The 16,721-nt window shown below is 42.5% G+C and overlaps 2 non-coding genes across 2 annotated transcripts; one reads left to right on the top strand and one right to left on the bottom strand.

Moving 5' to 3' along the window:
• Window positions 1-13,950: 13,950 nt before the first annotated feature.
• On the bottom strand, window positions 13,951-14,024 carry Trnat-agu. The gene has a single exon. It is a non-coding gene; the product is annotated as a tRNA-Thr (tRNA).
• Window positions 14,025-14,558: 534 nt separating this feature from the next.
• Window positions 14,559-14,632, top strand: Trnai-aau. Its single transcript has one exon. It is a non-coding gene; the product is annotated as a tRNA-Ile (tRNA).
• The last annotated feature ends 2,089 nt before the right edge of the window (window positions 14,633-16,721 follow it).

Below are 16,721 nucleotides of genomic sequence, written 5' to 3'. Positions count from 1 at the left end.
ATATAACCCTTCCACTTGCCTTCCCGGGTTCCCTCCCTTGAGGAGTTTCTTGTTCCCTCCAAATTCTTTTCAGATCCTACACCACTTTTTGTTACTCTCTTGCCCGCCCCACCCCCGACACACACACACACAAACACACACACACACACACACCTTAGACATCACCGCCTGTCATTGTCCTCTTTCTGCTTTCATGCCCTTCTTAGGTTGTAAAACATTTCCTATGACTCCTTCAATTAGAGCTAGAAAGCAGAAAGAAAACTCTATCAGAATAAGCGTGCTTAGCTGCTTCGGAAGTAGCTTTCAGACACAGAAAGTAACTTCACATATCACGAATGCTGAGGCGCTTAATACTATGAATCGGTTCTGTATGAATTTGAATGCAAGCGTTCAGAAGAGAAACAAGCTAACGGAAACAGCTACAAGTCTCCAGCCCTCAACCTCCGGATTTGTAAAATATGCAACCTCCGGATTTGTAAAATATGCACCCCAAGGGTCGTTCCAGGACTTTGTTGTATTTAGCAACTAGAAAAAAGTGATTGACTCTATCTAGGCAGTAACACAACTCAGAGCCATATCAGGGCTAGGGGGTGGGAGCACACTATGCATTTAGGAGATCATGATTTATTTGCCTACATATTTCCACACAATTCTTTATTGGAAGCAAGGACCAGTTTTAATTTTTAAATTAATTTTGTTAGCTTATAAAATAATCACTTAAAAAAAACACATATCATTATACTTTACCCATTGTCACTCTTTGTCCCTCAATGATGTCCTTCCTTCCCAGAAAGACCTTCTGTTTTGGTGCAATAACATGCAAACATACGAAAGAAATATGCATATGAAAGAAAATATGCCTTATTTTGTATTTCCTCTTTTTAGACCTTTTCCATCCTAGTACAGTCCCCTTCCTATTTTCATAAAGACCACTTTTATCTCTGAGATATTAGTTTTGCTATAAGGAGAAGATTAATTTCTTCAGTTTTGTATTTGTATCTCTTTTCTGTGCCCAGTTTTGAGCTGTTTCTTTGGTTCAGCTGAATTGTGTGCCCACACTGAGTTTCCTGCTTTATAGCTGAATGGGTGCTGGTCAGGCACACCAATCACCACTGAACAATTTTATTGCTAACAAAAATTTACTTACTGAAAAGGTGAGGTGTATTTCCAAACATTTCAGAAGATACTATGATCATAGTCTTTCCCTTGTGCCCAAATATGTAAAAAGTGTAATTAATCACCACAGATAAATTTATTATAAAGTGGTATTATAATGCAAAGAAATAACTAAGGGCACTTAAATATAAAATAGAATTCAGCTCCTGGGTGCTCCCTAGATGATTTCAGGTTGTAAAGGTTTTGTCGGGGTGGTGATGATCCACCAGATCATTGAATATTTTGCAGAAATCAAAATGTAGGAAAATGTAGCTGTAAGCAGAATTTGAACCTGAACCTGCATGGAGAGCCCCATTGAACTCAAAGTTCAAAGCCTTAACTACTCAGTCATCACCAACATAAAGGAGGAAGACTTATTCATTTAAAAATCAACATATGCCATTTGCTCTGCTGGGTGGGCTGAGCTCCACTTGAAGGGCACTCTTTAGAAAATACAATTTTCTGCAGCAACAGCCTGACTCCACACATCCTCTACCACAGCAGAACTCCTCTGTGTCCTCAAGCCAAGGCAGCAAGCAATCTCTAAATATGTAATCTGGCTTGCTTTTTTAAATTTAATTTTATTTTGTTTTTGCTTTTTTTTTTCTTGTCAGGTGTCAGGTACTCTGAAGCTATCTGTCTGTCTGTCTGTCTGTCTATCTATCTATCTACCTACCTATAGTATATATACCTATCTCTCCAATCCCATCAAGAACTCCTGGGAGACATAAGAGTCTCTTTAATTTTGGGGGTGGGAGGTTGGGGAAAGAGGATAGTGGCAGTGGAAACAGGGCCTCTTTATAGGCAGGTGGCATGTGCCTGCATTTCTAGCACTGGGGATTTGGGGCAGAACAGTCAGGAGTTAAAGGCCAGCCTTTAATACTCAGCAAGTTTGGGACCAGTCTTGTCTATATGAGACCCTGTCCATCAAGTCCCCCAAACCTAGAATGTTGTCAAGTTGACTGTGATAGGGCACTTACTTGGATAATACTCTCAATGGTGTAACCTTTTCTCTCAGTTTATGTCTGTTTAATTTTTCATATGCTTTCCTTTTGTTTTTAAGAGATAGCCACTTTTTATTTTACCAGCATCCTTCTTATCTATGGAGCAGAATCCTATTTCTAGAAAAAAAAAAGTGGCTGTGAAGCAGTTGAAACCCTTAAAAGTGGTTGTGAAGCAGTTGAAACATTTTTGCATTGTCTAATCCCAATCTTGATGTTATACTTCTTGGTTTTTATTGAGATAGGATCTCACTATGTAGCCTTGGATGTCCTAGAACTCATAGAGATCTGTCTGCCTCTGTCTCTTGATGTTGGCATCAAAGGCTTGCACCACATGTCCAGTTTCTCTCTGTGCTCTTTGGAGACTTTTCAGACTTCGTTTTTAATGCCATCCATCAGAGCTGTTCCCTTTGCTTTCAGTCTGGGAGGAAGGTGGCCTGTTTTCTCACTGCTGCTTCTTTCCCTTACCGTGGACTTCAGGTACCATGGATGTTCCAATCCTTTCCCACTTTGTTCCTTTTCTTTGACAGTTGCTTTTAGAGTTCAGGAGTTTCTGCTTTTAAGTCCTAGGAGCAGTCCTCCAACCTTTAATTTTACAGTTTCCTATGTTGCTTGTGTTTGTATTTAACTTTTTTTTTTTTTTTTCCGAGACAGGGTTTTTCTGTAGCTTTGGAGGCTGTCCTGGAATTCACTTTGTAGACCAGGCTGGCCTCGAACTCACAGAGATCCGCCTGCCTCTGCCTCCCGAGTTCTGGGATTAAAGGCGTGCACCACCAACGTCCGGCTGTATTTAACTTTTTGATCTGGACATCACCTTTCTTTTTTATCCTGCATTTTTCTTTTTTCTCTTCTTCTGTAATAATCACTTATTATAGCTTCATGGAACTACAAATTTTTAATACTGCAATATTAAAAAAATACAAGCTACTCTTAAAATGAGTTTGTTTTTCACTGCCTGTGAAATATGTTAGATCTTTCTTTCTTTCTTTTTTTTGGTTTTTCAAGGCATGGTTTCTCTGTGTAGTCCTGGCTGTTTTAGAACTCTCTTTGTAGACCAGGCTGGCCTCAAACTCAGAGATCCACCTCCCTCTGCCTCCCTAGTGTTGATACTAAAGGTGTGTGCCACCATGCCTGACCTGCTAGGTTTTCTTAATGCTTCTTCTGAAGAATTGTTAAGAATTTAAATGAAAAAAAATTAATTAAAAACAAAAAGAAAAGAAACTAAAATAATTTTATTAGATATATTTATTTTATGTGTATAAATATATTTATGCACCATATGTATGCAGAGCCAACAGAGGTCAGAAGAAGGTGCTGGATACTCTGGAATAGGAGTTACAGATGGTTTTAAGCCACCATATGGATGCTGGGAATTGAACCTGGGTATTCTTTGTGGTTGAGCCATTGCCCCAGTCTCAATTGTAAATTTTTTTACTGTTGCTAAGTGCAAGCTTGTTTCTGTAAGGACATAACCTCCCTCAGTAGCATATACTGCTTTTGTTTCTAACTCCACAAAATGAAATCACTTAGCTCCAACAGACTTGTAGTATAGTATACTTATGTGAACCACATTGCCACATTTCCAAATTTTTCCTTCCTTCCTTCCTTCCTTCCTTCCTTCCTTCCTTCCTTCCTTCCTTCCTTCCTTCCTTCCTTCCTTCCTTCCCTCCTCCCCTCCCTCCCTCCCTTTCTGTCTCTTTCTCTCAGTGTGTATTTTTCTCCCTGTAACTAACTGGGGGAAGGGGGGGTCTGAGTCGTCAACTCTCACCATCCTGCTCAGCCCTCTCCTCCCACCCCCCCCAAGCAACTGACTGGACCGGTCCTTCCCCAGCTCTAACTGCAGGGAGGACCCTGCACATCTTTCTACACAGCTTCTCTCAGGCTAGGGAGTAGGAGCTGACTAGGCATGGTGAGTAAAGCAAGCATGTAGCTCTGAGCAGTCAGGGTTCCCAGACAGAAAGTGACATTGAAATTTAAGACTTAAACAATAAACAGTTACTTGGCTGCACCTTGAGTTTGGGAGTCCATGCAGAAAGTCCATTGCTGAGAAAGTTATGTCTACAAAAGTTGTTTCATGCCTGACCTTGAATCAGCAATAAACATCTGAGAATTTACTTGTGTATTTGTCTCCAGGGGCAACCAGTTTACTTTGAATTTGTTCTGAAGTCTAAAATTAGCTGACTTAATGATTGAGAATACTGTTACTTTCCTGTGTCAGTCTGAGTAATGAAAAATATCCTAGTATTATTTCTACTTATCAGAATTATACAGTTTAGCAGAAGTCATCTTCCTGACCTTCCATAGCTATATGTGTGCCCAGTAGACAGAACATATACATGTGGTAAACACACAAGCAGTGGGAAAACACCCATAGCTGTTTCTAGGGAAAAATCACAGACAGACACTAGCAGTCATCTACAGCCAGTGACCCCATGGTTGTGGTGATATTTTGTTTGTGATCTAACAAATAAAGCTTGCCTGAAGATCAGAATGTGGAGCTAGCCACACTAGTTAGCCATAGACACCAAGCAGTGTTGTCAGATACCTTTAATCCCAGCATCTCGGAGGCAGAGACAGGTGGATCTTGTGACTTCAAGGCCTCCCTGGGATACACTAGATTGAACTGGTTTAAAAGAGAAACATAACCAGGCATTGGTGTGTAGAGGTGAGCCCACAATACTCTACATGTCCATGCCCAAAAGGGTGGGGGCAGGGGGATGGGCACAGGTGTGGTTAGTTACACAGTGGAAAGCATTCTCTCACAGGATAAACTGCTGTTTCCAACAAGCACTGTCTCTAGGAGTCGGTTGACCCACTCAGTGCACCGCACTGGCATTGCAGCCACAGCAGTAAGAGTTATTAATGTTTGAGTTTTCCAGAGAACAAGGAATTTCCTGACAGCACTCCTCAAACACTTCGGAAAGAAAATGGGATCCCACATCATCGACCTCACCTGATTCTACTTGATGCATCTGAACTGCCCCACATCATCGACCCCACCTGACGAGCACCATCCTGAAATGATTTAGAACTTCATCACCTGACACAACTCCAGACCAAGGAACTGATACAGTGCACCTTCTCCAGTCTGGCCAGAGTTTCAGACAAGAGCTTCAATCAACATTAGAATTCCAGTCAAGAACTTCAATCAAGCATCTCCTGCCAAACAGAGACTAGTTAACCTACTTAAGACTCTTGTTACACTAACATTTTCTTCCCACAGGTCCCCATGAGATTGTCATTGTCCCATTTCAGCAGGAAGTAATTTTGAGAATTCCATGCCTCCTTTCCCTATGGTTGATATTACAGGATAGTTTACACCTGTTAATGTTAGCTTTCAATTATTTTAGGGTTGGTAATAAAGGAGGTGTTCAGACTTGGGCACCCCTTTCAGATAGGTTTAGGATTCAGATGGGATAGATATGTTTATCTTAGGATATAAGTAGATTATAACTTACTTATTACCTTCTATGTATATATGTTATATATGTTTGAGAGTTATATCAAGTTTAAATCTTTTGTTTAGACTAAAAGGGGAATTGTAGGGGTGAGTCCACAGTACTGTCCACGCCCAAAAGGGCGGGACAGGGAGATGGGCACAGGGGCGGTAATTAAGGAAAGGAAAAGAAAACACAGTCTCTCTCGGAAGCCTGCCACGCTTCTGATCTTCCAGCGTGTGTGTAAGTTCTTTCTCTAGTAAATAAGTATGTTATCTTCCATATTGCACTGACCTCCCTCATCAGTAGTGGTTCACACCTTTGATTCTAGCACTAGGGAAGTGGAAACAGGAGTGATATGGCTGGGCAGAGAGAGGAATATAAGGTGGGAGGAGACGAAACTCAGTGTATTCAGTCTGAGGACTCAGACAGACAGATGCGGTCTGAGGAAGGATCACTGGGAGAGGTAAAAACTGGCTGCTCTGCTTCTCTCATCCTTCAGGGTTTTTTTTTGTTGTTGTTGTTGTTGTTTTTTTTTTTTTTTTTTTTTTCGAGACAGGGTTTCTCTGTGGCTTTGGATGCTGTCCTGGAACTCACTTGGTAATCCAGGCTGGTCTCGAATTTACAGAGATCCGCCTGCCTCTGCCTCCCGAGTGCTAGGATTAAAGGCGTGCACCACCAACGCCCGGCTCATCCTTCAGCTTTAACCCGATAGCTGATTCCAAGTTTTTATTATTAACAATTTGGATTCATGCTACACACGGTTCTTGCCAAGTGGTGCTCCCCAACAGTTATTCATCTGGTAGCTTGGCCTGTTGAACACTAGTTGTCTTCTGCTGTATACTCCCCACAACTTCTGGCAAACATGTCAGACAGGGATTAGTGAGACCCTGTCTCAAAAAACAAAACAAAAAAACAGGATCTCACTGTGTAGCCCTGGTTGGTCTCTTACTTACTGTAAAGCCCTGGTTGGTCTCTTACTTGCGCCTCAGTGTCCTCAGTGTTGGATTACAGGTGTGTGCCATCATGCTTGGCTTCCTGTCATTGGTTTCAAAACACTATAGAAACTGTAAAGATAGAGGCTTGAAGAATGTGCATCAGGAATAGCCATGTGTGAATCATGCCGGCTCCACACCTTTGCAAGCCTCAGAGAGTGCACTGGGCTTTAGAATTAAGTTCAGTAAGTGTGCGCCATGTGTATAGGGTGTGTGTAGCACAGAGCAAAGCACTGCGGACTCATCATGGGTTGAGAACAGATGTCGCTTTGTCCCACCTTTCAGGAGACAAATAGTTTGGGTTATCACACTGATAAACACAGAGGAACAAAGGAAGATATGTGTTTCCTGTGAAGGCACAGGGCTTTCATTTAGAGAATTCTCCCTAAAAATCTAAGTGCACCAAGAGAAAACTAGGCAAAGCACAGAAGATTTTCAGAGAGAGACAAAGCTACATGTGTGATGCCTAGTGAAAGTAGAGAGACCATGTAGGTCCCCATCTCCAGGTACAACAAACGTCAAGAAACGGTGTCCTATGACTTGTGGTCAGGCTGGCCAGGGAGATAGAAAGGGTGTTATAGAATAGAGCATCTATACTCTGTACAGTACACACCAGACTCTAGGGAAAGGGAGAAGGAGGATCTCATTCTGTAGCTCAGGCTGGCCTGGAATTTGTGTGATTCTCCTGCTTCTGCCTTCCAAGTGCTGATATTATAAGGGTGACTGTCACAACTGAGTTTAGGTTTCAGTTCCCAGAGAGGGGGAAAGAGGTGTCTCTTCCACAGAGGGCCATTCATCAACAAATTACACTCAGGACTAAGAAAGAGAACATAAACAAGACCTGAGTCAGCGCCAGTGTCTCAAGCCCAAGTCCTACATCCTCCTGTATGGGTCATGTCTGGATTTGCCCAAGCTTGTGCAAATATGACCAAAGATAAAATCCCAGCCAATTAAAAGTATACTAATGTAACTTGTGAATGAGAAACTAGCCACACCAAGGATAGTGGAAATGGGGGTCGTACCATCTTTATTTGAGAGGGAGAAGTCACTTACATGAGAAGCCGAGAACCAGGGTCAGTACACTGTGATCTCAATCACGATCTCTCCCGGAGAAAGCCCACTTACATACCCTCGGGGGCATGGTCAGCGGTGCAGGTTTCTCCCTACAGTAACTGATGCTTGCTTAACCAATTACATTTGAGATGACCTCACTGCCCCTGAAACTCCCCTCAGCTGTGCTTAAAAAGAACCTACACACTCCTCTCAGGGTCGTCCCTATTTTGTTTGGGTGAATGACCTTGCATATGCTAACGTAAGTGTCCGGTCCAGCAGACTTTCTGGTCTGCACTTGAAAGGAGAAGAGGGGATTAAGGGAAGAAATAGACAAGAAAACAGAAGATCGAGTTGGGAGGGCATCCAGTGAATACTGTGATTGGGCCCCAAGTTTATTCCTCCAAGTTCTTATATACACCAATCAAAAGGGAGGAAGACTTCTTTACCCTGATACAAGGAACAAATAAATATAATTACCTCCTTAATACCCAAAACATCAAGTAACCACACCTTAACCAAATATTCTGTTGTCTGGGTAAAACTTACAAAAGACACACCTTAGGCCAAACATCCTGTGGTTTAACCTTGAAGGAGTAACAATAGGCCTGAACTCTCTGACCTTAAGTCAGGATAAATGCAGTCACTTCTGTGGGCCTTTATACATAAGAAATAAATGCTCTTTGCTCTTACATACTATTTGAGTCTGACATCTTCCTTCAGCATTTTCTAGAACCCTACTTGGGCTGCCATTTTTCTACTTGGGGCAAGATAGCTTGAGACACCTGGGTCCAAAGAAGTTCTGCCAGACACATGTTCTTATTCAGTGTCAGAGGCTTTCACAGGTAACTGGAAGCAGGATTGAAGATGGTCACCAGAAAAAAAGGTAAAGCCAGCCGTGTTGGTGAAAAACTATGATCTCAGCACTTGGGAGGCTAAGGCAGGAGGATTGACTCTAAGTTTGAGGTCTGCTTGGAGTGAGACTGTTTAAAAACAAAATCAACAACAACAACAACAAACAAATAAACAAGGAAGGGTGAAAGGGACCCAGCAGATGTGGAGGGTGGGGAGGGAGATTTGATTCAGGTCTGTGATTCCAGGAAAGCCACTGCAGGGGTGGGCTAGTGGGTATTGGGTGTGTGGGGTCCTAAATCACCTGGGCTCATTGGCACCAACAGGATTGAGTAAGTACAAAGGTGGCCTTTTGGCTGAATTCCAGTTTCAGCTCCCAAGGCATCATTTTGTACTGCTGAGCCCTGGAAAGAGTTTAAAGTTTGGGTGAATGTTCAAGTTCAGGCCCATAGCAATAATAGAAACTCAAAAGCAAACCTCAGATGTTTCTGCCCAGTTTCAAACAAAGAACCTTCCTGGTTAATTAGGCAAAATTGATGACTATTATTTCACAAAAACAACATGGTGAGTTTCTTGTTTTGATTATAGAATTGTTTCTTGAGATCCTCACTAGAAAATTTTCAGTTTTTCTTTTCTGCACAGAAAAAACTTTCTTTTGTTTTGTTTTGTTTTGGTTTGGTTTTTTGAGACTGAGTTTCTCTGTATAACAGCCCTTGATGTCCTGGAACTTGATCTGTAGACCATGCTGGCCTGCAACTCAGAGAGATCCATCTGCCTCTGCCTCTCAAATGCTGGGATTAAAGGCGTGTGTCGCCACCACTTGACAAACTTTCTGTTTTAATCTTATGAATTTCCTTACTTTTTTTCCATTGAAAGAAATGATATGAAGGATATGTGATGAACGGTCTTCACCAAATGTGTCCATTAACATGTGTGGACTATTCAGAGCAACTTGTCCATGGCAGTAAGAAAACTCAGAAATAGCCTGGTGTGTCAAGGACAAACAATGCTAGATCTGAGTCTTGAAAGAGAAAAGTTTTCTGGCTGCAGACTTGTCTGAAAAAGAATGTGTCACCAGGAAGTGACTGGAACAGGAGGAACTAATAGTTTGAAGCAGGATACAGAAAGAAATAGATAAAGTGGTAATTTATCGACTAAGTTGTAAAGGACATTTAAAGAGGGGATGATTCCTTTTAATCTGAAAGCCTCATTCCTGTCTCTCTCTCCAAACTCCACCACTCGGGAAATGGTTCCACATTGCTGGAGGATATTGCAGCTTCCTTCCCTGAAGTTGTCAGTCACCCAAGTGTTCACCTAAAGCACTCAGCTTTTGGCCACAATTGGTCACAAACCCAGCTTGTGGCAGACACATTATCACCCCTTACCTATAATCTATAAAACTTTCCTGCCCTGGCTTGGGTGTTTGACTTCTCTGGCCTCATTCTCTGAGACCAGTGAACCTCCCTAGAAATTGCTTTGTTCTGAATAAATTTGCCGTATAGTTTTAAGTTCGGCTGGATCTTGCTTACTGGGTTGGCAGAGAAACTTACTGGGGCGGGGGATGTGGTGATGTATTATTCATCATTTATTAAAGCTTGCCTGAGAATTCAGAAAGCAAAGTCAGCTTCAAGCTATAGAGATCAAGCAATGGTGATATACACTTTTAATCCCAGCAGCCAGAAGCTAGGAGGTGGTAGTGGTATACACTTTTAATCCTAGGATTTGGATTAAGAGGTAGATGGATATCTGTGAGTCCAAGGTCACCCAGATGCATACAAGATTGATCCAGTCCTAAACAGAAACAGCTCACATAAAGATGATCTCAGCACCTGGGATCCCTTTAATCCCAGCACTAGAGGGTATAAAAGACAGGAGCAGTGTCTTCAGTAGTCAGTATCGGGCATTCATTCTCCAGCCACATCGAGGATAGGAAGACATTCAGTCTCAGGATTCTCCACCATGCTGAGGAGAGGCAGCAGGATCAGCCCTTTCAGCTGAGGTAGTGCCCAGCTGCTTCGATTTTCTGATCTTCAGCTTGAAGTTTGAATTCCAGTATCAGTCTCTGGATCTTTTATTTTTCATGCTACAGGGGGAAGAGACAGAAAACCTATTAAGCACCTCTTTGTTTTTTGTTTTATTTTTAAAGTAGACGCAGGGCCTGAAGAAATGACACACTGCTTTTGCAGAGGACCTGATTTCAATTCCCAGAACCAATGTCCAGCACCTCGCAACTCTTTTAACTCCAGCTTTGGGGCTCCCAGTGCCTTCTTCTGGCCTCCACATATAGTTACACTCATATGCGTTTATACACTGCCTGCCCTATATACACAATTAAAAACAAAACAATCTTTAAAAAAGTGGATGCCAAGAAAAAATTAGGTTAAAATGAAAAATAACCATTAATTCAAAAGAAAAAAGAGGGAACTAAGGAACAAATAAAACGAAACAAGGAGCAAAGAGCAGAAATGACCATTAGAGAAAAACGATATAAAGATTGCTTAAAATACAGCCACATGAATAATTGCACCAAATATGCATCAAATAAGCCAATCAACAAATCCAGATATTATTGGCCTGGATTATAAAATAAAGCATAAGAAAAAGGAAGCAATTACATTTTGCCTCAGGAAGCACCCTAACAATCTAGATGTAATGGTTGGGGTCCCTAAAATCCAGAGAAAAGAAAAACAGAAATAACTACGCAGGTTGAGCAATGTCCTTGACCACAGCTTTCTTACAACCGCTCCTCACTCAGTAAGTATTTTCAGAGACCTTGAAGCAAGAACAAGGAGGCTGCCATCTGGTTTAGTCTCTGTCAAAAAGCTCACTACCTGCCCCAAGCAGCCCTGCCTTCCTCCTTAGACTCCTACTTTAGGGTTTTAAACCAACCAATAATTTACCATATTTGGGAGACAAAGAAGCAAAAAGCATATAAAAAAGCACTGTCTCCCTGTATTCCCTGTTAGATTTCTTTGCAAAGAATAGCTCACTTGATCCTGCTCATGCACATTAAATCTGTTTTCCCAAAGAAGCCTGGGTGTTCTGTCTCTGAACAGAATCCCACAACAGTGTTGTCCATCTGGAATCGATGAACTCAGCAGAGACAGGAAGACTGCTGAGTTCCAGGCAAGCCTAGGCCACTCCTCTAAAGAGAAGTAGAGGAAAGAAAGGAAGAAGGAAGTGAGGTAAGGACAGACAGAAAGACACAGACAGGAGGAGAGGCGGAGAGTTACCTTGGAAACTGATGAAAAGCATTCATGGTGGCACATGTCTGTAATTCCAGCACTCTAGAGGCGGAGTTAGGGGAATTGTCAGAAGTTCAAAGTTACCTTGGGCTACATAGTGAACTCCAAGCCAGTTTGTGTTACAAGAGAAAAAAAGTAAACACTTGGAAATTTCTTACTTGATTTTTGAGACAGTAGCCCAGGCTGGCTAAGAGCTTGCAATAAATAATCCTTAGCACTGGGGTTACAAGTTAATGACAATCAAGGCTGACTTAGACCACCAGTCTTGAATACGGGGTTGGGGTGGGGTGGGGGTGGGATTGGGAAGTAGAGGTTTTTGTAAGGTGGTGGCAAAGTAGAGAAACTGAGGGGCTCAAACAGAATAGAGACAGTAAAGAGCAGAGGGGACAGATACTTCAGATACTTCACGTGTGGTGCTGGTGAACTCAGCAGGACTTGTAATGATCTGAACAGAGTTGAGTTGAGTTGGATCTAACCCAACTTTCCAGAGGACTGTTGGTTGGGGAATGTCTTAGTTACTGTTCTGTTGCTGTAAAGAGACACCAGGACCAAGACAGTTTATAGAAGAAAGCATTTAATTGGGAATATGCTTACAGTTTCGTAGGGTTAGTCCATGACTATCATAGTGGGAAGTATGGCAGCAGGCCGGTAGGCATGGTGGTGGAGCGGTAGATAAGAGTTTACGTTCTGATCCACAGGCAGAAGGCAGAGAGAGTAAGACTGGGCCTGCCTTGAGCTTTTGAAACCTCCAAGCCCATCTCCAGTGAAATACCTCCTCCAACAGGCCACAACTCCTAATCTTTCTAAACTGCCTATCAGCTGGGAACCAAACACCTAAATATATGAGCCTCTGGGGTTCATTCTCATTCCAGTCCTCACAGTGAGTTTGGCTTGTGACACACATGTCTGAGACTTGGTCAAAACGCCATCTGAGGATGAGTATCTGAGACTAGAAACTGCTGATGGACAGCCAAGGTCAGCACAGTAGATGGACAAATTCCTAGTGTCTCAGGAACGACCAACTTCAGGCACCTCACAGAGCTGGAAAGTGTCAAGATGCATGAGATTTGTGTGTCTGTGATCCTGACTAAGGTGTGGGCCAGACAACCTAAAATTTAACTATGCGTGTTTGATAGACACTTCTAAGATTCTGAGCTCCTTATGTGGAACTGTAGACTTAGCCTCTGTGTTAGACATAAAAGAAACACGATAGCAGGCCATAAGGATAGTGGACAGCAGCTAGTCTGGAGAGTGCCAGTGTTCAGAAGCCATTTTCTGTAGTGCGGTTATTTTCATATTTATTTTAATTTTATAGTAATGGCAATCTAACACAGGCAAGCCAGGCAAGTTTTCTGTCACTGAATTATGTCCCTAACCTAAGTGGACCTTTATACTGTCAGTCTTCTGGCACTTGGCATAATCTTTCATTCTCAGCTTTAAAAAAAAAAAAAAAGCGGGGCTGGGGGTTGCCTAAGCAGTCATTAGGCCATCACAGGCAGGCAGGAGAGGAAGCCTCATGAAGTTTAACTCTCTGCTTGCAGAATTCTGTGAACCTTATTAAGGAAGGGAGATTGGGCTTTTACAGAGTCTAACATAATCTGAAAATAAATCTTAGACTATAAAACATAGAAAATGAAATAAAACATGGATTTCTTAATATTTTGGAGTCTGATTTCTTTTTGTTCTATGCAAAAATCTGCCTGAACAGACTTAAAGACTTCAAGCTCAAAAATATGTTTTTCAATTACCTATAATCACCTGTCAGGTGTTAAATATTTATATTTTGTCACTTGCCACCTTTTTTTAAAAAATGTAGGAGCTTGTTATATATCAGAAGCTGGTATCGAACTCCTGATCCTTTCACTTCCATATCACAAATGGTAGAATTATTGGTGTGCATTGTCACTCTCGATGTGCTTAAAGTTCATAAATTATCATTACTTCTCCTCAAACAATGTGTAGTGAGGGAGCAAACTTCAGCATCTCTAATCTCATGATCTCAAACCCAAAGTTACCCACAGTTCGGTCCTGTCCTCAGGAGTTACTTGAAAGCTTTCTCTGAATTACTCCATTTCCCATCTCCATCTTCCGATGCAATGGTGTTCTGTTTCTCTGCAAAGTTTAAAAGGCTGGATGTGCTCCACTCTATGGGATATGAAGTTATACTGAGACAGTAGGATTGCCGGGTGGGATCAATAAGAGATCAATGCAAAAAAGGCCCCGCTGGGATTTGAACCCAGGATCTCCTGTTTACTAGACAGGCGCTTTAACCAGCTAAGCCACGGAGCCACAACTGAGAGGCACTGTAGTTATGTATTATTTGAAGATGATCTCACGCATTAGTAACGTTCAGCAACCCTGCAAAGCAGCTTGGAAATGACAAACTTCATTAAAAAAAAAAAAAAAAGTCACAACCAAAGAAGAACTTTCTCTTAAAGGGTTGCATACGATATCTGGATTGAAGGAACGACCTCCCGTTGACAAAGGCTTTTTGCTGAAGCCAGAGGAAATCTCAGCTCATCCATCGCCGCGTGGGAGCCGCATCTGAGGGTGTGTGGTTGTGGATATGAGCTGCAACTGTGGGCGCTGCGGGTAGGGCAGAGAGGAAAAAAAAACCGTTATCAGGCTTGGCTCATCTGGGTTAAGGGAAAGCAAAAACAAAGAACTCCAGACATTACTTTGGATAACACAGCGCTCCTTAAGGGCAAATCTGGAACAAAATGAATCCGTATGATTACTTATTGTAATTATCCAATTATCATTTTTTTTTAATGCTGTTTAAGATCTTTCATGAGTACAAAGGAAGGGAGCAACAGCCGTGCTGGCCGGTTAGCTCAGTTGGTTAGAGCGTGGTGCTAATAACGCCAAGGTCGCGGGTTCGATCCCCGTACGGGCCAAGGACTGCTTTTGCATCGAGCATTCGATTTGATCCAAAAATGTTCTGGGAGTTCTTTCTGGTTTAACCTACCTCTCCTTTAGTATAACGAACCATGTTTTAGGGATATACCTTGTACTTATCACTATCATGCAGGTAATCAGTGACCTTTGAGTATCCTAGCAACTGCTAAGCTTAATTTCTGAGTTATTTCCCAGTCATTCATTAGCTAAGATTTCTGCTTTACTGCCTCTATGTCCTGAATTCACAGCCCTCATTATGGGCACCTGGTCTTTCTTCACTGTCACTGGACCTGGACATCAGTAGATTTGCTCTTCGTTGTTCTAGAAGGCTCTCCTCCTTAACAGCTCCAAACCTTGAGGTCCCTTATTTTTGCTGTCATCTTCATACCATCAAAGGTCATAATTTATTCCTTGAAGTGATGCTTTGGCTCATTCTCATCTTTTAATTGTTGGATCCTTGGTGCCCATCCTGGCACATAATAAGTATTGTCCATATGTTTTTTGCTGAATGAAGGACACTAGACATAAACTCAGACAAAACACCCAGACACATTAAAAAAAAAAAGGTCAAAGTTCTAGTAGATTTTACCCCTGTAGGAAGAAAAACATTCAGAGAAGAAAGGTCAGTACATCCATGAATGGCCTGTGGGGCATTGTCTTGATTTATGATTGATGTAGGAGGGCCAAACTCACCGTGAGCAGTGCCACCTTGACCAGGTGGCCTTAAATCTGTATAAGAAAGCTGGCTGAGTATGAAGCAAGTCAGAAAACAGAATACCTCTGCGGTCTTTAGTTCCCGCCTGCAGATTCCTATCTTGAATTACAGATCCGACTTCCTTCAACCACGATGAGAACATATGGTTTCCTCCCCCAAGTTGGTTTTGGTCATGGTGTCTTTTTTTTCTTTCTTTCTTTCTTTACCTCTTTTTCTTTTTTTAAATTTAAATTAGAAACAAGTTTGCTTCACATGTCAATCTCAGCTCCCCCTACCTCCCTTCCTCTCTCGCCGCCCCCTTCAGCCCTCTCCCAACCCTTCCCCCAATTCCCATTCCACTTCCAAGGAGGGTGAGGCCCTTCTAGGGGGATCTCAAAAGTCTGTGATAAGATCCTAGACCCTCCCCCATGTGTCCAGGTGGAGACAGCATCCCTCCATCCCCAAAGTCCATCTGGATGACAGGGCTAAATGCTGATGTATTGCCTGAGACCCCAAAGAATGCTGAGGACTCCTCAATGACACTCACATTCAGGGGGTCTGGATCAGTCCCATGCTGGCCTCCCAGCTATGATTCTGGGGTCTACGAGCTCCCCCTGTTCAGGTCAGCTGTTTCTGTGGATTTCACCCACCAAGTCTTAACCCCTTTGCTCATCACTCCTCCCTCTCTGCAACTGGGTACCAGGAGTTCAGTTCAGTGTTTAGCTGTGGGTGTCTGCCTCTGCTTCCTTCAGTCACTGGATGAAGGCTCTAGGATGGCAAACAAGGAAGTCGTCAATCACATTATCAGGGAAGGGCATTTAAGGTAGCCTCTCCACTACTGGTTTGATTGCCAGTTGGTGTCATCCTTGTAGGCCTCTGGACATCTCACTAGTGCCAGATCTCTCTTCAAACCTATAATGGCTCCTTCTATTATGGCATCTCTCATCCTTCTCTGGTGATGGTGTTTTACCACAGCAACAAAAGCAAACATTTGAGTCTCAGAGGATAGATTTCCCTAGTATGCAGAATTACAAGATAGGCCTGTGCCAGTGCCAGCCAGTACCGTGCCACCTCGACAGAAGACACATTCCTGTGGTGACAGCAATCAGACGCTTAAAATGATGCATTCAATGCAGTTCCCTAGAAAGTATTCAAGACATTTTTCTGCAGAAGGACACTGGATGAACAGAGACATGAAGCAACCTCAGAAAACCTTGCCTAGGTAGGATTTTGGAAACAGGACAGTAACTTTCTGTAAAGTGGTTAGGTTTGCGAAGGGATAGTCAAATTCAGATTGGTCTGTGGAGGGCAGGAAGATGAACATTTTCAGTGATATTCCAAGGATTACCTATTGAGCCGATCAGGAGATGGTAAGGGACTTCTGAGTAGGGAGG

The sequence above is a fragment of the Mesocricetus auratus genome, unplaced genomic scaffold (assembly GCF_017639785.1).
Source record: "Mesocricetus auratus isolate SY011 unplaced genomic scaffold, BCM_Maur_2.0 Super-Scaffold_100013, whole genome shotgun sequence".
Taxonomy (NCBI): domain Eukaryota; kingdom Metazoa; phylum Chordata; class Mammalia; order Rodentia; family Cricetidae; genus Mesocricetus; species Mesocricetus auratus.
This window is presented reverse-complemented; position numbering and strand designations above follow the sequence as displayed.